The following is a 23,996-nucleotide window of genomic DNA, read 5'->3' on the forward strand; positions in this document are numbered from 1 at the left end:
CTGAGTCCCCAAAATCTGTTATGTCGTTCTTATGCCTTTACACCCTCATAGCTTAGCTCCCACTTATGAGTGAGAACATATGATGTTTGGTTTTCCATTCCTGAGTTAGTTCACTTAGAATAGTAGTCTCCAATCCCATCCAGGTTACTGCGAATGCCATTAATACATTCCTTTCTATGGCTGAACTGTGTTCCATCGTGTATATATACCACAGTTTCTTTATCCACTCGATTGATGAGCATTTGGGTTGGTTCCACATTTTTGCAACTGCAAATTGTTCAGCTAATATCAATTCCTATGAAGAAGAGGTCTTCTTGTGGGTCCTTGTGAGACAGGCTTTGGGAAGGCAGAGAGGAGGAATGAAAGCACCTAGTGAGGTTCATTGGTACAAAGGACAGGAGACAAAAATGAGGTCTCTTTTTTTTTTTTTCTTTTTTTCTTTCTTAGAGATGGAGTCTCGCTCTGTCGCCCAGGCTGGAGAGCAGTGGTGCGATCTCAGCTCACTGCAACCTCCGTCTCCCGGGTTCAAGCGATTCTCCTCCCTAAGCCTCCTGAGTAGCTGGAACTGCAGGCACCTGCCACCACGCCCGGCTAATTTTTGTATTTTTAGTAGAAACGGGGTTTCAGCATGTTGGTCAGGTTGGTCTCGGACTCCTGACCTCGTGATCCGCCCGCCTCGGTCTCCTAAAGTGTTGGTATTACAGGCGTGAGCCACCGCGCTCGGCCGAGGTCTGTATTCTTCAGAAGTTATCAGGACCCTGGCCGGGTGCAGTGGCTCACGCCTGTAATCCCAGCACTTTGGGAGGCTGAGGCGGGCAGATCATGAGGTCAGGAAATCGAGACCATCCTGGCTAACACGGTAAAACCCCGTCTCTACTAAAAATACAAAAAATTAGCCAGGTGTGGTGGCGGGCGCCTGTAATCTCAGCTACTTGGGAGGCTGAGGCAGGAGAATGGCGTGAACCTGGGAGGCGGAGCTTGCAGTGAGCCGAGATTGCGCCACTGCACTCCAGCCTGGGGGACAGACCGAGACTCTGTCTCAAAAAAAAAAAAAAAAAAAAAAAGCTTATATTGGACTTTATCCTTCAGAAGTCATTTAGTGGTTGGTTGATTAATTAACTAATTATTAATTGGGGAAACCATGAGGAAAACTGTTTCTGATGGCTAGTCTAAGGGGATAAAGACTCTGGCAGGGAGACTAGGTATAATGATGTAGCAATAATCCAGCTTTTGGGATATAAGGTTGGACTAGACTGGCAATGGTGGCAATGAACTGGGGAGAAAGGGATAGATGCAGCACACATTTTAAAGGGAGAATTTGGCTTCTTTCTTTTTGCTTTTTCAGTCACTCAGGCTTGAGGCTGTTCAATATTCCGGATTTATTTCTCTTTCCCTTTATGCTTTTCTTCTTCCCTCAATAGCCTTTTTCTTTCCCATTTTTTTTCTCTCTCCTTTTCTTTGCTTGCATTTAAGACACTCTCTTACTACCTTCCTATATGGGATGATGACTAAATCAGTCAGGCAGATATCAAATGGGAGATGTGGAGATATTCACTAACCATAAGATTTACTAACTAATTAGAGTATGTTGTGCTGGCTTTTTGTTTGTTAGTTTTTTTTTTTTTTTTGAGACAGAGTCTCGCTATGTCGCCCAGGCTGGGGTGCAGTGGTGCGATCTCAGCTCACTTCAACCTCCGCCTCCCGGGTTCACTCCATTCTCCTGCCTCAGCCTCTCCAGTAGCTGGGACTACAGGTGCCCGCCACCACGCCTGGCTAAATTTTTTTTTTTTTTTTTGTATTTTTAGTAGAGACGGGGTTTCACCATGTTAGCCAGGATAGTCTCGATCTCCTGACCTCGTGATCTGCCCACCTCGGCCTCCCAAAGTGCTGGGATTACAGGCGTGATGTTAGTTAGTTTTAAAAACTCTGTTGTCTTCAGTTAGAAAGAAGGAAAGAAAAGAGAGAAAAGGCATGAGGAGGCAAAAGTAGAACAGAAAATATAGAGACCTTCACTCATTCATTAGTTCAAGAAATGCCGTGTTTCCAGAGAAAAAGATAGAACCAAGTGTACAAAGAAAATACAACAAAATAACAAATTTGATTGTAATTGTATGAGTTATTTTCCCTTCTAACACACTGGAATAGAGTAGAGATGCTAGGAATGGCAGACAGAAGATGAAGGTGTGATTGGTAGCCTCCTTCCTTTGCTCTATGCACATCTTGTGTTTTGTTTCAAAAGGTAGAGTCTAAATCTCAACCCTTTGAAACTGGGCTGGCCTTGGTGATTGGTTCAACCAGTGCATTGCTGTGGAAGTGACTTTCTGGGACTTCTGAGGCTATGTTGCAAGAAGCCTGGGTCTTTGGAACGTTTACTCCTGGGATTCTTTCTTTTGGAACCCAGCCACCATACTGTGGGAAGTCCAAGTCACATGGAGAGACCACATGTAGGCACTCCAGCTGGCAGCCCCAAGTAAGACAAGAGCCCACATCTCTGCTAGCTGTGTGAATGAGCTGTTTTGATGTCCAGCCCAGTTAAGCTTTCAGATGACTGCAGCTCCAGCTGACATCTGACTGTACTCCCAGGGAGACCCCAAGCAAGAACTGCCTAGCCAATTCCCGTCAATCCACAGATTGTCAAGAATCCAAGAGTCAAGAATAAACTATCTTCAGCCGGGCATGGTCGCCCATGCCTGTAATCCCAGCACTTTGGGAGGACGAAGTGGTCGGATCACGAGGTCAGGAGATCAAGACCATCCTGGCTAACATAATGAAACCCCATCTCTACTAAAAATACAAAAAAATTAGCCAGGCATGGTGGCGGGCGCCTGTAGTCCCAGCTACTCAGGAGGCTGAGGCAGGAGAATCGCTTGAACCCGGGAGGCGGAGCTTGCAGTGATCCCAGATCGCGCCACTGCACTCCAGCCTGGGCAACAGAGCAAGACTCTGTCTCAAAAAAAAAAAAAAGAAACAAAGAAAAATAAGGAATAAATTACCTTCTTAAGCTGCCAGGCTTACTATGATTTGTTATACAGTAATAGATAACTAAAACATTTTGGCTTATTTTACCCTTATACAAAACATAAAGAATACATATGCTTAATCAAATGTTTGAAAGATTCATAATGCAACCCAAAATGCATGTATATTTTTTATTTTTTTTTTAAATTTCAAAGATCACTTTATTACTCATTAGCCTTTGATACTAGAATCTGAATTGACCTATTCTTAAACAGAATTCCTTGGAAGAATTTAAGCAAAATTTTTTCCAACTTTAATTTTAGTTTTGGCGGTACACGTGCAGGTTTGTTACATGGGCAAATTGCATGTTATGGGGTTTGGTGTACAGATAATTTTGTCATTAAGGTAATCAACTTAGTACCCGATAGGTAGATAGGTAGTCTTTCTTTCTTCCTTCCTCCCTCCCTCCCTCCCTCCCTTCCTTCCTTCTTTTCTTTTTTTTTGACGGAGTTTCACTCTTGTTGCCCAGGCTGGAGTGCAATGGTGCGATCTCGGCTCACAGCAACCTCCGCCTCCCAGGTTCAAGTGATTCTCCTGCCTCAGCCTCCCACCTGATAGATAGTTTTTCAATCCACACCCTCCTTCCACCCCCCACCCTCAAGTAGGCGCCAGTGTCTATTGTTCCCTTCTTTGTGCCTATGTGCACTCAGTGTTTAGCTCCCACTTGTAAGTGACAACATGCAGTATTTGGTTTTCTTTTCCTGTGTTAACTTGCTTAGGATAATGGTCTCCAGCTCCATCCATGTTGCTGCAGAGGTCATGATTTTGTTTTTTGTTTTTATGGCTGCACAGTACTCCATGGTATATATGTACCACATTTTCTTTATCTAGTCCACCATTGGTGGGCATCTTGGTTGATTCCATGTCTTTGCTATTATAAATAGTTAAGCAAATATTTTAATCACTATAATTTTTTTTTTTTTTTGAGACAGAGTCTTGCTCTGTCACCCAGGCTGGAGTACAGTGGCGTGATCTCGGCTCACTGCAACCTCTGCCTTCCAGATTCAAGCGATTCTCCTGCCTCAGCCTCCTGAGTAGCTGAGATTACAGGCACCCACCACCATGCCCGGCTAATTTTTGTATTTTTAGTAGAGATGGGGTTTCACCATGTTAGCCAGGCTGGACTTGAACTCCTGACCTCAGGCAATCCGCCCGCCTCGGCCTCCCAAAGTGCTGGGATTATAGGCATGAGCCACGGAGCCCGGCCTGATCACTATAATATTTTCAGTACTAATCAGGATAAAGTGATGTAGATGTGACAAGAATAATTGATGTGTAATCAGAGGATGGGTTTAAATATTAATTTTGTCATTTATCACTGTGTGACCTGGAGCAAATTATTTAACATCTCTGATTCCTGGTTTCCAGTGCTATCGTGTATCTTAATGTGCTGCATAACGATGTTCTGGTCAACAACAGATTGCATTTACAGCGGTGGTACCGTAAGATTACAGTGGAGCTCTACACAGGCGTACCATTTTTATATTCTATACAGTATTTTTACTGTGCTTTTTTATGTTTAGATACACAAATGCTTATCATTGTGTTATGATTACCTAAAGTATACACTGCAGTAACATGCTACACAGGCTTGTAGACTAGAAACAATATAGCCTAGATGTGTAGTACACTATACTGTCGACGCTTGTGTACATGCACTCTATGTTGTTCACACAATGACGAAATCACCTAATGACGCATTTCTCGGAATGTATCCCTGTTGTTAAGTGACACATGACTGTATTTGAAAGTATTTAGTAGGCCGGGCACGGTGGCTCACGCCTGTATTCCCAGCACTTCGGGAGGCTGAGGTGAGCGGATCATGAGGTCAAGAGATCGAGACCATCCTGGCTAACAAGGTGAAACCCTGTCTCTACTAAAAATACAAAAACTTAGGCAGGCATGGTGGCAGGTGCCTGTATTTCCAGCTACTCGGGAGGCTGAGGCAGGAGAATCGCTTGAACCTCAGAGGTGGAGGTTGCAGTGAGCCGAGATGGCACCACTGCACTCCAGCCTGGGTGACAGAGTGAGACTCCATCTCAAAAAAAAAAAAAAAAAAAAAAGTATTTGGTAATGCCTGACAAAACAGACATTCAATAAAGGTTTTTTTCTTTGCTATGAAATCCTGCACGCATAAGTACAACCATTTTGAAGCTTAACATGGTTTTGTATGACTTCCTAAAGCATAATATTTTATTATTTATCAAATATCTCTCTTGATAAGCTCGTAATAAGTATTTCATGAGCTTCCATAGTGTTGCTTTTAGTCATGGATCTACCTTAGTTTTCCTGTGGGGATGAATTGTTTAATAGATTTTTGAAGAGTCATTTTGTTGCTAGAATCTTACAAAGGCACTTTGGTGGCAACCTTCTTTGATTTTCAAGGACATGACCCTGTTTCACATCTTGAATGTGGTTCCCTACTCCAGTGCAAATGTTAATAAGTTAACATTATTAACATTCTTAATATCAAATAAGAATTTTAATTCAGTTCATCATATGTTTATGTATTTAAATTTAAGAGTCAAATTGATATAATTGGTAACATTACCGATTTGCTTTGATTTGAGATGCCAAGTGATTGAAAAAATTTTTAATTTAGAAGTGAATTACCTTGCTTATTTGAATTTATCATGTTTGCATAATTAGGACAAACTAATTTAATTTGCAGTTATCCTTTTAAATGACTTAAATGATGTCTGCTGAGATACTCAAGGCCACATGATTTGTGGAATCATCTTGAATATTTCCCTGTTTTACAGGGTTGGAAAGTATTCAGATGCAACTCGTGAAGCTTGGAGATAGAGTCAGAAGCTTATGCCTTTCTCTATTAATATATATATTTTTCTGTTCTGTTTTGTTGCCCTTGCTTCATTGTAGGCTGTTTTATGTTTTCCAGAGGGATAAACTTTGCATTTAGTGATGGAGTGCCCTTCTTTTTCAATTCTGTTCTTTTCTGTGTCATTTTCACTTCATGTTTAGCTCACATCTCAGTTCTGTGACAGGAAAGCTGGGTATTCATTTGATGAGTCATGGTGAGACTCTCCAAGACAATGCTCTTGATGGGGCCTGAGGATTCTTCAGCAAATGTGGCTTTTTGATGACGCATTTTAATGAGCTTTAAAAAATTTGGATACCCAACTGCTGGATAGAGTAGCTGGAATCTATAATCTTAGAATAGTGTTTTTCAAACTTCAGGTCCTGGATCATAAAATAATTCTGGGAATTGTGAAAAGCACTTAAGAAACAACAAAACTAACTGAAGTAGATCATATTAGATATATTACATGTAACAAAGGAAAGGAAAGTTTCAGAAAACTTTTGTATTAGTTTTGTGTGTTTGTGTATATTAGTTTATGATAAAAATTATTTTACTTATTTTTTTGTGAGTTGCTGTCCAAAGAGTTTGAAAGCCACAGTCTTGGATTTAAAGCTGTCTGAGGCAATTTGATAATACAGCAGTTTAAAATGACAATATACTTGAAATACAAAAGTGTAGATTGCTTTTAGTCACATATTTTAAAAAGATTAGCACGTTGCCTTTGCCTGGGAAGCCTTTCCCTGGCACGACTGGGCATTTTCCAAAGGGCAGGGACACAGTCATCCCCATGTAACTGGGTCCTGTAGGAGCCCAAGTGCTATCTCCCTGGGAGGGTCTGATGAAACAGGTTATTCATGTAGTCTTGATACTGCTGCTGCCCTGCTGATGTTGTCTGTTGGCAATATGATGTCTTATCCTACCAGATGAGAAGGACCCAGTTTTCCCCAGGTCTCATTCTGCTGGGAAGACGGCACACACTTCTCTGTCATTAGTGGGACCTGCACTTTGCTTGGAAGGCTGGCAAATTCTAATCCTGAACTCCTTTCTTTTTTTTTTTTTTTTTTTTTTGAGGCAGAGTCTTGCTCTGTCGCCCAGGTTGGGGTGCAATGGTGGCACGATCTCGCCTCACCGCAAGCTCCGCCTCCCGGGTTCACATGATTCGCCTGCCTCAGCCTCCCGAGTAGCTGGGACTGCAGGCACCGACCACCACACCCGGCCAATTTTTTGTATTTTTAGTAGAGATGGGGTTTCACTGTGTTAGCCAGGATGGTCTCGATCTCCTGACTTCGTGATCCACCTGCCTCAGCCTCCCAAAGTGTTGGGATTACAGGCTTCAGCCACCGAGCCCGGCCTGAACTCCTTTCTTTACTAGAGAACCTCCCCTTTCTTTCCCACTGGATCTTAGGAAGATAGGAGGCAGCATGGGAGGTTATTTCTCTTTTATTCATATCATGTGAGTCTGGGCTTCTGTGTAAAGGCCTACTCATTTGAGGAAAGTTCCATTCCTGGAATTAGAAAATGAATCCTTAATCAGAGTAATGCAGTGTCACAATTTCAATCTGCTAATGACCTTTGGAGAGACACGGCACATCTCTCCAGTTGATGGATTTCCCTTTTAGAGGACAAATGACATCCTCCCCATGCTTCTCTCAGCTGGACCAACACACTTCAGAACCAAAGAATCCTTCGGGCGGGAAGTGACCCCTTACGTTTCTGACACTGGCCATTTAGGTTTCCCCAACTTCTCCCAATTTTGCAATTTACTTTCTCTCCCATTAAAGTGGCCTTATTGTGTCACTTAACTTTTCCCACTGCTTATTGTATTTATTTTTTTCATAGAGCAGCCCTGACTTATATTTTATTCTTCTTTTATAATGCTTTTATTTTCACCTTATTACTGCTGAAAATCAACTAAACTTCATTATTACTCCTCCCCGCCCCTGCTCCCTAATCTCTATCAACCTTTATCTGTTATCCAGGTTTATTTTTTTGGTTTTATTTTTATTTTTTTTCAGAGTCATGCTCTTGTTGCCCAGGCTGGAGTGCAATGGTGTGATCTTGGCTTACTGCAACCTCCGCCTCCCGGGTTCAAGCGATTCTCCTGCCTCAACCTCCTGAGTAGGTGGGATTACAGGCACCTGGCACCATGCCCAGCTAATTTTTGTATTTTTAGTAGAGCTAGGGTTTCACCATATTGGCCAGGCTGATGTCGAACTGCTGACCTCAGGTGATCTGCCCGCTTCGGCCTCCCAAAGTGCTAGGATTACAGGTGTGAGCCACCATGCCCGGCCTATCCAGGTTTTTAAAATATGCACTCTAGACAGTAGTCAAAAAAGATTGACTGAATCTTTACATAAGATATATATTTTTTTCTGCATGGGACATTTTCTTTTTTTTTTTTTTTTTTTTTTTTTTTGAGACGGAGTCTCGCTCTGTCGCCCAGGCTGGAGTGCAGTGGCGCGATCTCGGCTCACTGCAAGCTCCGCCTCCCGGGTTCACGCCATTCTCCTGCCTCAGCCTCCTGAGTAGCTGGGACTACAGGCGCCCGCTACCACGCCCGGCTAATTTTTTGTATTTTTAGTAGAGACGGGGTTTCACCGTGTTAGCCAGGATGGTCTCGATCTCCTGACCTCGTGATCCGCCCGCCTCGGCCTCCCAAAGTGCTGGGATTACAGGCGTGAGCCACCGCGCCCGGCCGGGACATTTTCAAGAATAGCTATAATCCCTTTTCTTAAGAACTTTAGATGGATTAAGGAAATAAAATAAGTAAATTTGTTAACAGCATTAGAATTTCATTCTGAAATCTTTTCTACAGGTCGAAATGTGGCAGAAAGCAGATGTCTATTTAAGAGGAAAGACCTTGTTACAAGTTGTCTTGCAGACTCTTAGATTGTCCTTAAAAGCAGTGTTATGACTGAGGATGCGAGGCACAGTTTTGGTTACCACCGTGTTTAATTTCAATGGGGAAAGTAAAATGATGTCTCAAAGCACCGGAATTGACTTTCCCTGAGCCTCTCCTTGGTTATACATTCTTATAATTACAGGATACAGAAGACAGAAACTTGGCATTCATTTTATCTGTCGTACTCTACATACTAGGAAATTGAGGCTCAGGGACAGGAAGTCATTAAGATAATTCATTATTTTGTTACTTGACTAGAGTGTTTTCAGAAAGGATGCAGAAAAGTAGAAATATTTGAAAGGCATTTAGGAATCGTGACAGTCAATACTGACTGGGCGTGGTGGTGTGCGCCTGTAGTCCCAGCTACTTGGGAGGCTGAGGTGGGAGGATCACCTGAGCCTGGGAAATTGAGGCTGCAGCGAGCCAATTGAGGCCAATTGCGCCACTACACTCCAGCCTGGGTGATGGGACTGAGACCATGTCTCAAAACAACAACAACAAAAAGTCAATGCTGATGGACTGGTTTGGTGGTGGGATTGGGTGCTGAGGGAGGGGGAAGATTCAAGGATGCTGCTTGGGCCTTTAGCTTTAGTATCCGTACAAATGGGAAGAGTTAATTTTGAAGGAGGACACAGGAGGAAAGGTATATCTGCAGAGAAAGATTGTGAGTTTAGTTTGGGAGTGTTGCATCTTGGGTGGCTTTGTGAATCCAAGACAACATATTACAATGGAACATAAACAGAAGGAAAACAACGAGAGTACTGAGTCATAAAAGTTAGTGAAGAGAGTTTTTCCAAGAGGGAGTTTTTCTCATCCATAGCCTCTGTGAGGCCAATTAAGACACAGATGGAAACGTGTTACGTTTAGCTATAAGGAAGTTGTTGTTGATCTTGGCAAGTGGTGTTTCAATGGAGCATGGGGTTAGAAGCCAAAGTAGCGAGCTGAGAAATGAGTGGGAGGAGAGGAAGTAGAAAAAGGGAATGTAAACAACTATCAAGAAGTTTGGGACGGTTAAGGAAAGGGGGAAAGTAGGGTTATACCTACCAGAGAAGATGTAGAAAAATGGTTTTATTTGATACAAGAGCAAGTTGGGCATGTTTAAGTGCTGATGGGAAAGGGCCAATTTTTCTATGGAAGTAATTTTTCTCTTTTCTGGTTCCTGCCTTCTGTCTAAATGTCTGTGTAGTTCCTGGAAATTGTGGAGCAGATCTTTTAGGAGCATCAGAATTAGCTCTTATGGATCCATTATCAACTAACTTTTGACTACCAGCTCTTGTTATCAATCCATATGCCTACATTCCCCATGGACTCTGTCCTGAATGCTCACATTCATGTTAGAAAAAAAGCGTCTCTCAAATTTGTTAGCAGGAGTAAAGCAAGCAAAAGCAATTTATCCACTTTTCAAATTGGCCTGGATGTGAGTTCAAACTGGGAGATTCTCATTTAAGATCAGTTTTAGAAGAAGATTTGAATAACATTATTTACCATTAATATTAATCATGCATCTAACAACTGGCTCTATATTTACCTAGTGAGGTAAATATATGTGTGTGTGTGTGTGTGTGTGTGTGTGTGTGTGTATATATGTATTTTTTTTTTTTGAGACGGAGTCTTGCTCTGTGGCCCAGGCTGGAGTGCAGTTGCACCATCTCGTCTCACTGCAAGCTCTGCCTCTAGGGTTCACGCCATTCTCCTGCTTCGGCCTCCCGAGTAGCTGGGACTACAGGTGCCCCCCACCACGCCTGGCTAATTTTTTTGTATTTTAGTAGAGACGGGGTTTCACTGTGTTAGCCAGGATGGTCTCGATCTCCTGTCCTCATGATCTGCCCGCCTTGGCCTCCCAAAGTGCTGGGATTACAGGTGTGAGCACAGTGCCTGGCCTATACATATATATATATATATATATATATATATATATATATATATATATATATATATATGAGTGTGTGTGTGTATATATATGTGTGTGTGTGTATATATATATTTTTTTTTGTTTTTGTTTTTTTTGAGACAGTCTCACTTTGTCACCCAGGTTGGAGTGCAGTGGTGCAATCTTGGCTCACTGCAACCTCCGTCTCCTAAGTTCAAGCAATGCTCGTGACTCAGACTCCCAAGTAGCTGAGATTACAGGTGCGTGCCACCACAGCCGGCTAATTTTTGTATTTTTAGTATAGATGGGGTTTCGCCAGGTTGGCTAGGCTGGTCTCAAACTCCTGATCTCACGTGATCCACCTGCCTCGGCCTCCCAAAGTGCCAGGATTACAGGCATGAGCCACTGCGTCCTGCCATGTAAATATATTTATTTATTCATTACCTACTATATAGCAGATACCTAGCATGAAATACCTAAGGATGATCTGAAAATCTTGATTTTTAAGTTATTTTATATTTTGAATGTAAATTTCTGCAGTTTATGGTGATTTTCTACATTTTTGGTACAATATTCTCCGCTATGTCAAAAACAGTGTTCTTTAAGTTATAGCTGAAACTTTTTTTTTTGGACACCTGGCATCCAAATTTGCTTTCTATTTTTAAAATAGGCCCTGCTAGGCCGGCACAGTGGCTCACGCCTGTAATCCCAGCACTTTGAAAGGACGAGGCGGGGGAATCACCTGCAGTAGGGAGTTCCAGATCAGCCTGAACAACATGGAGAAACCCCATGTCTACTAAAAATACAAAAAATTAGCCGGGCGTGGTGGTACATGCTTGTAATCCCAGCTACTCGGGAGGCTGAGGCAGGAGAATTGCTTGAACCTGGGAGGCAGAGGTTGTGGTGAGCCGAGATTGTGTCACCGCACTCCAGCCTGAGCAATAAGAGCAAAGCTCCATCTCAAAAAACAAACAAATAAAAAAAAAAATAGGCCCTGGAATGTAATTTTTCTTAGAAACAAGGGCCCTACTTCCTTCTGTGTAAATTGACCTGGATTAGCCGATGGGTTCTCTCACCAAGGGTGTGACACCCTGAGGGAGTGACGCACAGTTCCGGGGATGGCTGACAACCACCCTGGTTGTCGCATGGCATCAACCTAACCAGACTGCTCCTGGGCTGGCCTCGGCTGTGTCCTCAACTGCCCAGCCTCGCTTGGTTCCTGCCACTGTATGGAGCCTGCTTCCTGTTGGTTCACTGCGCTCTCTAAGACCCTTCCAACAACTTTCTCTTCTGCTTAGATTACCCGGAGGAAGTTTTTGTTGTTTGGCATCGAGAACTCTGACAGATTCAGAGGGTCACTGTGGAATAATAAAACAACCAACAAAAACATTTGTTTTTCACTAACATTTGTGGACTGCAGGTATGCTGAATGCTTGAAATAAATGATGTTACTAAATCTTCAGAACAGCAAGGTGAGGCAGGCACATGGTTCTGTTCCTTCAAGAAGCACCTCTGTTCCTTCAAGAAGCACCACTTCTTATGTGAAGGCTTTCCTGACCTCTTCTTCCTCTTGCGAGTATACCTGATTCTTTTGTGTTTATTCTTTGTCCTATAAAGAGGAGAGAATGTATATACATATACACACTATATATGTATAAAGACATATATAATATACATTATATTGTCATATATAACATATTATCATATAAAGATAAATATAAAATGTAATATAAGTAATATATAATATTATGTAATACATATTAAGTATACTATTATAGATATAAGTTTTGTTTGTTTGTTTTTTGTTTGTTTTTTGAGATGGCGTCTCACTCTGTCATCCAAGCTGGAGTGCAGTGGCACGATCTCAGCTTACTGCAACCTCCACCTCCCAGGTTCAAGCGATTCTCCTGCCTCAGCCTCCCGAGCAGTTGGGATTACAAGTATGCACCACCACGTCTGGCTAATTTTTGTATTTTTAGTAGAGACGGGGTCTCACCATGTTGGCCAGGCTAGTTTAAAACTCCTGGCCTCAAGCGATCTGCCCGCCTCAACCTCCCAAAGTGCTGGGATTACAGGCGTGAGCCACCGTGCCCGGCCTTGTAGATATAGTCTTGATTTCCTTACCACTTATTAAGCTCTTCCCATGTGTCAGATACTGTGCTTAGTACTTTGCTCACACTGTCTTATGTCATTCCCACTGGAAGTCTATGAATTAGATTTATTATCCATTTTACAGAAGAAGAAATGAGAACAAGAAAGATTAAATAACTTCTTTCAAGATGTGTCTATGAGTTGCAGCGTTGAGATTTGAACATGCTTTGTTTTGTTTCGGTTTGGTTTGGTTTTCATTCCAGTGCCTCTGTTCTTAACACTCTACACACTGCCTGCATCTGTCATTGTACTTCCATGGGTAATGCTTCCCTCTTGCACTGGACTGAGGCAGAGTCTGCATTTTACTTGTCTTTTTCACTCTCTCTCAGTTGCCTAGGAGGGAAGGCAAATCTGTTACTTACAGCCCCTTCACTCATTCCTCTGTCCACAGCAGACATCACTAGTCAATGATTACTTCACTTTGTCCCAGTAATCCATCTTGAGAATTCATCTCCCACTATTCTACAAGAAGTTACTCCCAATTGGTTACAGATCAATCCAGTTCCTGGCCTAGAACAATGCCTCTCACACAAATGTGCTTAGTAAACTGGTAGTGTGTTGCGATTTTCCTCATTTTACAGATGAAGAAATAATGATTAGAGAATTAAATAGTGAACCATTTACCTGAAGATATTAGGGCCCACCTCATTGGGTTTTGTGAGGATTAATTGAATTTGAGCACAAAAAACCCTTCAACTGGTGTCTTGGTACAAGTGAGTTAGCTATTATTACTACTTCGCAAAACACACAGGTTGTCTCCAGAAGACGTAAATCCATTGAGACAGCAAGGTTGTCGCTGGGTGCCAGAGGCTTGGTGGGGAGTGGGAGGGAGAATGCGAGTAATAGCTTACTAGGTGTGGGGTTTTTTTGTGTGGCGATAAAAGCATTTTGGAACCAGATGGATGGTTGTGCAGCATTGTGACTATGCCAGTTGCAGTATAAAATGAATTCTGTGCTTCAAAATGGTTAATTTTGTGTTATGTGAATTCCACTTCAATTTAAAAAAGTAACACAAGTTGTTACTTTTTCACCCTAGGAGTGAGTGCTGCCTTAAATTTTGCACCCTAGGTTTCTCAATCAACTTACCCTAGTCCCAGTCCTGGTAATGTAGCCAGAGGTCAGACCTAAGCCTTTGGTTCTCTAAATAAAGTGCACTTTTTACGTTAATATGTTGCTTTAGAAGTCGTGGAAAGTCCTTCCTCACTGGCGGATAGTGGTGTTAAGCGTGTGTTGAGAATTGCAGTTGGAGGCTGGAAAACAAGTGAATTGTTCAAGCCCTTCATAGTTTACAAAGCCATTTAAGAGAACAATGGGTTGCAAACAATAGGAGCTTACTGTACATTTAGTGACCTATCCAATATGTGTAATAAACGTGACTCAAGAGGAAGAGTTGGCCAGAAGGGAACTCTTAAACATTCACAGACAGAAACTTCCTGCACTTTGGGTCTCTCTTTACTGACTGCAAAGGAAACTCAGGACTTCAGAACTGGGTCTATAAAAAGCTGGGCGACACCGTTTCACCTCCCTGGTCTGCAAGCAGCTCCACCAAGCTTGCTGTGGCATTTATGGGACTGATAACTGCCTCAGAGAAGGCTAAAAAGATCTTAAGGTGCAGTGGGAAGCAACTGGCAGAGTTCTCGTGAAAACAAATAAAACCTCAGATCTTCCACTGTTAATCTCTTTGCAGTTTGCTTTATTTATAACTGTGTAAATGTGTTGTAGCAACAACCCAGTTCGTAAACACAGCCACCTCATTGCTCATTAATAAACAGGAAGATATTAATAAACAGCCACCTCTCATTTCAAGGCAACTTGACATATAGAATTTAGCTAAGAAATAAGGATTGCAGAAGGAGGTTTTGATTTATTACATGCAGTTCCCTGTGTTTGTTTTAAAGGAATTTGGAGGTGGCCTTGACCCAATTTCGGGGTCTTTGCCAGGGTCAAAGTGGGAAGCCCAGAAGTCAGCCAGCGCCTTGTCGTCCAGGCTCTAAGGAAGCAGTGAGCAGAGGAGCGGGCACAGGGTGACTTCCAGTGCTTAGGAAACATTTAAGAAAGCTTGAAAACCTTTTCAGACTTATTTTCTTTCTTTTAGCATACATTATGAACCTTCTCCCTCTGCCACTGGGGACATAAAAATAAATGGCACAGTTTCTGCCCCCAAAAGCCCACAGTCTCATGGGAAAGATGGTCCCATAAACAGCAACTGTAATGCGGGTGATAAGGACCATTCTAAAGTTTGTGGACTAAATACTAGGTGAGCAGAGATGAGATGTTTGATTATGTTGGTCACACTGGAGATAGGGGGGTGTAGTATGGGGTGAAACTCATGAGAGTTTGAGAAAAGAGAGGACTTTAAAACTGGATCTTGACGGTAAGGGTGAGGGAAGATGTGCTTATGTGTGGGTGTGAGTGTGGGGGAGAGGGAAGAAAGCTGTCCAGAAAACACAGAACTCTTGAGTTTCACTGAGGTTAGAAAGAGAGACTTTCATGGTTGGAATGTGGGAACCAGTTGGAGGGGCAGGTTGGGGAAAGAGTTTAATTGACCATATCTCATGTCCCTATTGCATCAGTGAGAAAAAACAAACGTGTAGAACATTTAGGTGACCTACTTTGCCTTCACAAAAATGAGAATGCAAAGAGTCATGGAAAAATGACGCGGAGGAGATGATCTTCTGAGATGCTATGAAGGACAAAGCTTCCTGTTTTCCTTGGAGTACAGATGATTTTATAATAGCATGATTTTAGATGTCAGGAGTCAGAAAACATACTACTGAAGGCCTGTCACAGCAAAAACGTTGTGGAGGGCAGGACTTGAATGTTAGATGTGGAGGTGCTGGTGTGGGGTGAAACGGGTCCCCGGCTTCTGGCCTCCATTTGTGGTCTTACATAGGATCGTGATTTCTTCACTTTCCATTTTCAGCAATTTTATTCTGAGATTTTGTTTTGGTGATTATTATTATTATTTTTTTTTTTTTTTTTATTTTTGAGACGTCGTTTCGCTCTCGTTGCCCAGGCTGGAGTGCAATGGCGCGATCTCAACTCACTGCAACCTCTGCCTCCCGGGTTCAAGTGATTCTCCTGCCTCAGGCTCCCGAGTAGCTGGGATTACAGGCATGGGCCGCCACGCCTGGCTAATTTTGTATTTTTATTTTATTATTATTATTATTATTATTATTATTATTAATTTTGGATACGGAGTCTCCCTCTGTCACCCAGGCTGGAGTGCAGTGGCGTGATCTTGGCTCACTGCAAGCTCTGCTTCCCGGGTTCAGGCCATTCTCCTGCCTCAGCCTCCTCAGTAGCTGGGACTACAGGCACCCGCCACCACTCCCGGCTAATTTTCGTTTTTGTATTTTTAGTAGAGACAGGATTTCACCATGTTAGCCAGAATGGTCTCGATCTCCTGACCTCGTGATTCGCCCGCCTCGGCCTCCCAAAGTGCTGGGATTACAGGCGTGAGCCACCGCACCCAGCCTAATTTTGTATTTTTAGTACAGACAGGGTTTCTCCATGTTGGCCAGGCTGGTCTCGAACTCCTGACCTCAGGTGATCCGACCACCTCGGCCTCCTAAAGTGCTGGGATTGCAGGTGTGAGCCACCGCGCCCAGCCTTGGTGATTATTTTCTATCATATATTTATCCATATTCACTTTAGATTTTAGGCTAATAATATTTTTGTTCAAATACATTTTCTACACTTTGCAGGCTGATTTCATTGACCTGAGCTTAACTTTTCTTTCCTTGGGAAATATAGTTTCATTCTTACCAAGGAATTCAGGGGAAAAATTCTACTTTAGTCTACAAATTCCTACCAGGTTCAAGTAATTTGAGTATTTCATATATCAATTAAAATTCCATTTGCCAGAATTGAGAAATTGAAATATATTATTTATTACTATTTTTTTTTAGAGACAGGGTTTTACTCTGTCACCCAAGCTGGGGTGCAGTGGCAGGATCATAGCTCACTGCAGCCTCCAACTTCCAGGCTCAAATGATCCTCCCACCTCAGCCTCCCAAGTAGCTGGGACCACAGGCTCACACCACCACCCTGGCTAATTTTTTTTTTTTTTTTTTTTTTGTAGAGATGGGGTCTCCCTATATTGTTCAGTTTGGTCTTGAACTCCTGGCCTCAAGTGAGCCTCCCACCTATGCCTCCCAAAGTGCTGAGATCACAGGTAGGAGCCGTCATGCCCAAACAGAAATTGAAATATATGTGCTAAGTATTCACCATTAGCCAATTGAAATCAGCTGTTTATCTCTCTCTCAATTCTGCTCTGTGCCCAGCACTGCCTGTACTTTCCTTGCTTGCTGGTGTCCAAGGCATTCTGAGGCAACCACTCCCTCTACTCCCCAACCCACCCATCCCCACCCCACTGATCCCCCAGGCAAATCAACCAAAGATGGTGGAAGCCCCTAGCCTAAGCATTACTAGGGCTCCTGCTGTCTTTGGTTGGTTTGCTAATTCCTTAAGAGCCCCACCCACATCTTTGTAAACAATATATTCATTGAATTCTCCTTAATTGCTCTCTTTGAAAGCATGGTTTCTTGCAGACCCAACTGATGCATTATTTAGGTGTGCTCACAAAGTATATTGAAGATACATATATGATGCTTTGCATTTATGTGCTAAGCTTATTAAATAAACTGAATTTAGTAGGGTACAATTAGGAAACTGCATTTTTCTTTACATAAAAAATGTATTGCTTGATGACTTGAGATATAGATTTTTTTATTTTGTTTTGTTAGGTTTTGTTTTTGAGACAGAGTCTCGCTCTGCTGCCCAGGCTGGAGTGCAGTGGCACAATCTCGGCTCACTGCAAGCTCCTCCTCTCGGGTTCATGCCATTCTCCTGCCTCGGCCTCCTGAGTAGCTGGGCCTACAGGCGCCCGCCACCATGCCCGGCTAATTTTTTGTATTTTTAGTAGAGACGGGGTTTCACTGTGTTAGCCAGGATGGTCTCCATCTCCTGACCTAGTGATCTGCCCACCTTGGCCTCCCAAAGTGCTGGAATTACAGGTGTGAGCCACCGTGCCTGGCCATGATATAGAAATTTAAAATAGTAATGTAAAACTTTAAAAAGTGTTTCCACAACGAATGTAAAATAATGTTCTTTTGGATTTTTCTTCCTCACTTCTGGAAAACAGCTTCAACAAGGTTTTGTGTTTTTTGTTTCCTTTTGTTTTGTTTTGTTTTTTGAGACGGAGTCTCACTCTGTTATCCAGGCTGGAGTGCAGTGGTGCCATCTTGGCACACTGCAACCTCCACCTCCTGGGTTCAAATGATTCGTGTGCCTCAGCCTCCCAAATAGCTGGGACTATAGGCACATGCCACCATACCCGGCTAATTTTTTTGTATTTTTAGTAGAGAGGGGGTTTCACCATGTTGGCCAGGCTGGTCTTGAACTCCTGACCTCAGGTGATCTGCCCGCCTTGGCCTCTCAAAGTGCCGGGATTACAGGCGTGAGCTACCGCGCCCAGCCTAGCAAGGTTATTTTTGGATATCAGTAGAGAGTGATGTTTTCAGGTACTTGGAAGCCCAGTTCAATCTAAATAAATCTTTCATCCTTCATAGAACTTGTTTCCTCCAACCTCCCACCCTCTGCCCAACACAATCCTGATGCAAAGCTTGGGTTCAGCAGTGGGAAGGATAGGCAATATCTGTTCTTTTACTTTCCCTTCCTCTCCTGACTCCCCTATACTCCAAGATTGTGGCTCTTGATAAATATCTAGTTTAAGAATAAGATACCAGCTTCTGACAAGCACCAGGACTCTATGAGTGATCCACTTAAAAGCCTTCCTCACTTGGCTCAGGCTGAGACCATCCATTTATTATCTCTACATAAAAATTCAGCTTTGAAAACTTCCTTCCTAATGAATCTCTAGTTTTCTTTTTTACAGGCTGCTGGAGAGAACTGCAGTGGATAAGTTTGGCCCCCTCTTAGTAATTCCTGAGAGGGTTTGTCCATGCCTCTGCGGGAGGACTCTGTCACCTGTGTCAACAGCTTTGAGACTGTAGCTAAAATTGTGAGAGATCAGAAAATGTCTAATCGTACATCCTGTTATGTTTGCATATATTAAAATGCATATTGAGAGAAGCAAACAGGACTATATAAATGGAAGGAAGAAAGTGAGAAAAAGAAAAGATTATCAACAAAATTGAGCGAAAGAAAAACAAGAGGAAGTGGAGAGGAAAACAGAACAAGAAAGACTCCTAACTTAGATGTCTTGAAATGCCTCCTAACGTTTTGCCTTGCATTAGTTGACTCTTAGTTTATGGTTGCCTTTGGATATTAAAGCCTAATATTTTATTTGGAAAGAGTCCAATATAGTGAAATAAGTAATTTTTTTTTTTTTTTTTTTTTTTTTTTTTTTTTTTGAGACAGAGTCTCGCTCTGTCGCTCAGACTGGAGTGCAGTGGCGTGATCTCGGCTCACTGCAACCTCCACCTCCCAGGTTCAAGTGATTCTCCTGCCTCAGCTTCCCGAGTAGGTGGGACTACAGGCACCCACCACCATGCTCGGCTAATTTTTGTATTTTTAGTAGAGATGGGGTTTCACCATATTGGCCAGGCTTGTCTCAAACTCCTGACCTTGTGATCCACCCACCTCGGCCTCCCAAAGTGCTGTGATGACAGGCGTGGGCCACTGTGCCCAGCCTAAGTGATAATTTTAAAATGAAGAAAAGGCATTTAGGAGCCCTGCATTAAATTGCTAAAATTATTCTTACTATTATTATTATTTTTGGAGATGGAGTCTTGCTCTGTCATCCAGGCTGGAGCGTAGTGGCACCACCTAGGCTCACTGCAAGCTCCGCCTCCTGGGTTCACACCATTCTCCTGCCTCAGCCTCCTGAGTAGCTGGGACTACAGGCGCCTGCCACCACGCCCGGCTAAGTTTTTGTATTTTTAATAGAGACAGGGTTTCACCGTGTTAGCCAGGATGGTCTCAATCTCCTGACCTCGTGATCCGCCCGCCTCGGCCTCCCAAAGTGCTGGGATTACAGGCGTGAGCCACCGCGCCCGGCCAAAATTATTTTTTAATTGTAGCAGACATTGAAATTATTCTATTACTACCCATTTCAGTTCCCTTGAGTGACAACCATGATGTTTAGGAGGAGTGGACCTCATATTCAGATCCAGAAGAGGGACCTGATTTTCTAGATCACTGAGAATAATTCCACTTCCTTGTCATAGGGATTGATACGAATTTAAGTCAATCAGAGGATGGCACTTCCCTAGCTACAGAAATAGGATCAGAATCTATGGCCATATCACCCTGCACATGCTTGATCTCAGAAGTTAAACAGGGTTGGGCCTGGGAAGTGCTTGGATGGGAGAAATAGGATCAGGGTAGTCCAATCAGAGTGAAGCTTGGGACTTCTGTATGGCGGTCCTAAAAACTGGCCTTGGGCTTAGCTCTGTGTTGGATGTGAATGAGAAACCATCACGAATGCTGTTAGCAGTCATTTTATGAGGCCAGCCTGAGAACAAAGCCAACATTTAGAGGCAGAAAAAACTGAGAGGATTGCAGGAAAAATTGAGCCAGAGCCTGGACCAAACCATCCCTGGATCAAGCCATGAAAAGTCCTGTGGACTTTTCAGTTACAGGAGCCAGTAAATTCCCTTAATTGTTTAAGCCAGTTGAATAGCTTTTCTGTTACTTGACACAGAAATAATCTCAATCGATAGTTCCTTTGTTGTGCTTGAGTAATTTAGGCTTAATTGAAACAAACAGGCCTCATTAAAAAAGGGTACATTTATAGCTTCAGAATATAAAATACATTTATTGTTTTTGTTATATGCATATTGTAAAGGATCAAAACTAAAGTCCCAAAAGCCAAACCTCACTGTCTCATTCACAAAGAATATGGGCTATGAAATTTTAAGAAAAGCAAACCATTATAATTAAAGTTGTTTGAAGATAAAGAAAAAATTATGGATGAGCCAAAGCTGAAGCAGTTTGAAAGAGCAACAGATATTTTGACAAACTTCTGCCGAGCTAGGCAGAATAGAAATGAAGAAAAATGGATACCAGTTTAAGATTTGTGGTTTGCTCATTACTTTCATGTATATTATCACACTGAATTCTTACAATAAGCCTTTGAGATTGCAATTATCCCCTCCCCCACCCCACCACCATTTGTGGAAAGAGGCTCAGAGAGGAAAAGTAATTTTTTCAAGATCATATAGTTATTTAGTATCAGAGGCAGGATTTGAGCACAGATTATGCTCTTTCTACAAACTTGCTGTTTCCTTATGATATATAGCTGGAAACTCTAGGGGTCCTTAATGCCAGCCAGGGTTGGAACAACTTAGCTGAAACTGTCATCCCCTGGTTTCGGATGCATGTAGCAGTTGCTCCATGTGCTGGAGGTGCCTTATATTTCAGATCCTAAGCTTTAGCTATTTTGGATATTATTTAATTTACAAACAAGACTGGCCTGTTGCCTTGGGAATTGCAGTGCAAGGAAAGAATTGGACTCAGTAGTGTTTGCCTGCACATAACCTAACCAAACATAGGCTGCCTTATTCTGATGCATTGCCTTCTTCTTGTTTTTCTAAAAAGATTCACTAACCCTCTGCCAATATGATAAGTGTTGGGGGAAATGAGTTTCTGAATTGTCATTCTAGGAATTGCCTTTTGCAGCTGAAACTTCACCACTTAGTTAAGCCCTCCCCTGCCATCTGCTCGGCTCCAAAACTGCTGCAAAGGTTGAGAGGAACTGCTAAAATTACAAAAAACCATATCTATGATAGAAATTCCATGGCATGAAATCTTCTCATTTTTACATCTTGTTGAACACTGGCTTCAGAGGACCATACTCTTAAGATCACCAAGGATATTGTCTTCAAAGGCAGTCCTTTCATCGACAGACGATTGTTCACAAAAATTCATCTGAACCAACCTCATAGTCCATGCTTGCTCATCTCATCCCCAGCTCTGGGGCCAATCAAGTCTGAGAGAATTCAAGGAGACCTCAGTCAGTTTTGACAGCTTACTGTTTTCTTAGTCTGTTGGTACATATGAAAGTAACTTACACAGTGCTGGGCACACAGTAGGCATTGTTCCTCAGGTCTAATCGGTAGATCTGCCCACGTTTATGAGCAAATTCATTGTCTTGTGCCCTTGTTCAAGAATCCACATCATTATCTTTTCTCTATGTCTCCAGTCTATAATTTGTCAGGAACTGAAGTTTCTTTTTTTTTCTTTTTGAGATGGAGCCTCACTCTGTCACCCAGGCTGGAGTGCAGTAGTGGGATCTTGGCTCACTGCAACCTCCGCCTCCCAGGTTCAAGTGATTCTCCTGCCTCAGCCTCCCAAGTAGCTGGGATTACAGGAACGTGTCACCACACCTGGCTACTTTTTGTATTTTCAGTAGAGACAGTTTTACCATGTTGGCTAGGCTGGTCTTGAATTCTCGACCTCAGGTAATCCACCCACCTCAGCCTCCCAAAGTGCTGGGATTACATGCGTGAGCCACTGTGCCTGGCCAAGAACTGAAGTTTCTTTTATGATCAGTTCAGTCCATCTAAAGTCCTGGCGAGGTCCTTCATACTTGCTTCCATGTCTCTCTAACGTTTACTCATTCAATATAAGTGTTTATTAGATAATTTTTGCCAGTGTCAATGCTTGCCATGGAGATCCAAAGCGTCGTAGGTCATGTTCCCTAGAAACAGAGTTGAGATAGGAATTCTTAGGCAAGTGATTTAGTGAGGGAATGCTGCAAAGGTAGGAGGGATACAGTATAAGGTAGGGGAAGAAGCAAGGCAATGATGTGATTTGATGGGGCACTATGGAGAGTGAATTATACCCATACAGGTTATTCTCCCCATCAGCAAAGGTGCTGGGCTGTGATATCCCTGCCACCACCAGTGATTGGCTATGGACCACCCCGAGAGCAGGGATGAGTGAAAGTCCATGCAGACTCTCCAGCTTCTCCAGGCCAAGTGTATGAGCATGTGTACTGGTGAACACAGCTGTGTGATGACTTTTGTGTGCTCTGGGCACTTTTGCCTTCTAAGGGCTCCTTCCTTCATTAAACAATATATTAAAAATTAGGGTGGTGGGGCCAGGCACGGTGGCTCATACCAGTAATCCCAGCACTTTGGGAGGCCAAGGTGGGTGGAGCATGAGGTCAGGAGATGGAGATCATCCTGGCTAACATGATGAAACCCTGTCTCTACTAAAAAAGTACAAAAAACGTAGCCAGGCGTGGTGGCAGACACCTGTAGTCCCAGCTACTCGGGAGGCTGAGGCAAGAGAATGGCGTGAACGTGGAAGGAGGAGCTTGCAGTGACCCCAGACAGCATCACTGCACTCCAGCCTGGGCTACAGAGCGAGACTCCGTCACACACACACACACAAAATTAGGGTGGTGGGCTGGGCATGGTGGCTCACACCTGTAATTCCAGCGCTTTGGAGGCCGAGGTGAGCACATCACCTGAGGTCAGGAGTTCGAGATCAGCCTGGCCAACATGGTGAATCCCCATCTGTACTAAAAATACAAAATTAGCCAGGAGTGGTGGTGCGAGCCTGTAATCCCAGCTACTTGGGAGGCTGAGACAGGAGAATCGCTTAACCCAGGAGGCGGAGGTTGCGGTGAACCGAGATAGCACTACTGCACTCCAGCCTGGGCAATAAGAGTGAAACTCCATCTCAAAAAAAAAAAAAAAAAATTTGGGTGGTGATGACCCCAACATTCCATCTGAATGCCTGTGCTGAAACCCAGAGGCTGTTTCTGAACCACTGCATAAAAAAGCATTAAAATTAAATTTTATGACTGCATTGATATACATATGAATATAATCCAGGTTGGAATATATTTGTTTATTTATTTTTAGATTTTGAAAGAGATTAAAACATTTTCATGGGTTTCTAAAAGTATCATGGGAACTTGGCATTGTGCCTACTGTGTCTAATGGATAAACTGACCCTGTTAGTGAAGTTGGAATCCTGTGGAGAGCCAGCCCTGTGTGGTTCAGGGATGCTGGGGTGCCAAGTGTGTAGCTGGTTCTGTGTCTGGTCTTTGCTTCCATTTCCTACCTGCCTGGATTCCAACTAAACCTATTACCTTCTTTTTCTAAAGTCCCTGCTCTACTGAGACTGTACTGGGTTGAACAACAGTGTCCCCCCAAAATTTATGTCCTCCTGGAACCTCAGGATGTGTCTTATTTAGAAATAGAATCCTTGTAGATATAATTAGTTAAATTTAGGTGAATGTCCTGAATTAGGGC

The 23,996-nt window shown here is 42.9% G+C and overlaps 1 long non-coding RNA gene and 1 other non-coding gene across 4 annotated transcripts in view; one reads left to right on the top strand and one right to left on the bottom strand.

Annotated features, from left to right (window-relative positions):
• Nucleotides 1-12,016: 12,016 nt before the first annotated feature.
• The window catches only part of LOC107976690 (uncharacterized), a 66,915-nt gene continuing 54,935 nt past the window's right edge, over nt 12,017-23,996 (bottom strand). For 2 of the 3 annotated variants that reach the window (XR_010148701.1, XR_010148703.1), the window contains one exon: nt 20,526-22,429. This is a non-coding gene — a long non-coding RNA (uncharacterized LOC107976690). Of the gene's footprint in view, nt 12,221-20,525; nt 22,430-23,996 lie in introns of those variants that run through there. The other variant, XR_010148702.1, reaches the window with a different exon arrangement.
• Nucleotides 23,441-23,508, top strand: LOC112204466 (small nucleolar RNA SNORD95). The gene has a single exon (XR_002938111.1). It is a non-coding gene; the product is annotated as a small nucleolar RNA SNORD95 (small nucleolar RNA).

The sequence above is a fragment of the Pan troglodytes genome, chromosome 11, assembly GCF_028858775.2.
Source record: "Pan troglodytes isolate AG18354 chromosome 11, NHGRI_mPanTro3-v2.0_pri, whole genome shotgun sequence".
Lineage (NCBI taxonomy): Eukaryota > Metazoa > Chordata > Mammalia > Primates > Hominidae > Pan > Pan troglodytes.